General features: G+C 40.9%; 1 protein-coding gene across 6 annotated transcripts in view; it reads left to right on the top strand.

Annotated features, from left to right (window-relative positions):
• Positions 1 to 1,385, top strand: part of LOC100962189 (ELKS/Rab6-interacting/CAST family member 1) — a 285,037-nt gene that overhangs the window by 21,128 nt on the left and 262,524 nt on the right. The window lies entirely within an intron of this gene.

Here is a 1,385-nt window from a genome sequence, read left to right on the forward strand (position 1 = left end):
GGCTATTTTTTGGTTGCAGCCGTCATTGTTGTTTGGCGGGTCCGGGCTGGGGATTCGAACCCGCCACCTTAGGTGTATGTGGCTGGCGCCTTAGCCAGTTGAGCTATAGGCGCCGAGCCCACTTCACATTTCTTGAGAATGCTTACCTTTACTGTGATGTGAATATAACCTTCTACATTTTATGTTCTGCTCTATTCTCACTTTATTAACCCCCCCAAACAAACAAACAAACAAAAAAATAAGCAGGCTTGGTTGTAATCTACCAAACTGATCTTAAAATGTATTATTGGGTCATAACCTTAAGTTTGAAAATCATGATTAGGAGACTAACTCTGAGGCTAGGTAGTGAGTCAGGTTAGAAAGTTATGATTCAGGTAGGGTGTGATGGTGTAAACTAAGGTAATAGTTGTGAAAACAGAGGAAGATAATTAAGAGATATCTGGAAGTCAAATGGATAAGAATTGTATTCTTGGATGATATATAGGCAATGAAGGAGATTTAGGCTTTAGGAAGGAATGGCTTGAGTGTCGTTGGTGTTGCTCATTTGTACAGAAGTTGTCCATCCATCATGTTTCTTTTATTCTTCTACAGGAGCGTATTTGGTTATGGAGTGGGGAGACAGACAAGGAGTTCTGTTTGGGGGCCTGATGAGTTTGAGGTGCGTGTGAGAAGTATAAATGAAGATGTCTGGGCAGTGGAATGGTGCTGGTTGTCAAAGAGAAGATTACGGTAGTGCGGGAGATGTAAATCTGAAGTCTTGATTGTGCAGGTGATACTTTAAGTTGGTGAGAAATGATTTCCCAAGGATGATGTTATAGTGTGAGAGTAGTATAGGAATAAAGATACAACCCTGGAGATCAGAAACATTTAAGGGAGGAATGACCAAAGAGGAGGACTAGGAGAAAGGAGGGGCTGATACAAAGAAACCAAGAGAGGGGAGTGTCAAGAAATTGATGGGAGTGCTTAAATGGGAGGTTGTATTTATAGACATAAGTTACAAAGGCATTGGAGAGGAAAAGCCATAATTAAATAAGGTTTCTCTGAGGAAAGCCAGAGGGAATGAGAACTAATGTAATCATGGAAAGATAAGCTTTAGCTCACTTCCATCACAGTGGAGGAAAACAAGGTAGGAATGGGTGTTGATGTAAATGAAAGTGTGGCAAGAGGAAGTTGAGATAGTTCCTATTTGATTTGTTTCTCTGTGATATGGAAGGTAAGATATATTAGACTGATAGGCTGCCTTAAAGTATCACAGACTAGGTGGCTAGAATTCTGGAAGCTAGAATTCTGGACTAAGGTGCCTGTATGGTTGGTTTCTTCTCATGACTGGAAGCTAGAATTCTGAGACTAAGGTGCCTGTATGGTTGGTTTCTTCTCATGACTGG

The sequence above is a fragment of the Otolemur garnettii genome, unplaced genomic scaffold (assembly GCF_000181295.1).
Source record: "Otolemur garnettii isolate 467f Iridium unplaced genomic scaffold, OtoGar3 scaffold00104, whole genome shotgun sequence".
Classification (NCBI taxonomy): Eukaryota; Metazoa; Chordata; class Mammalia; order Primates; family Galagidae; genus Otolemur; species Otolemur garnettii.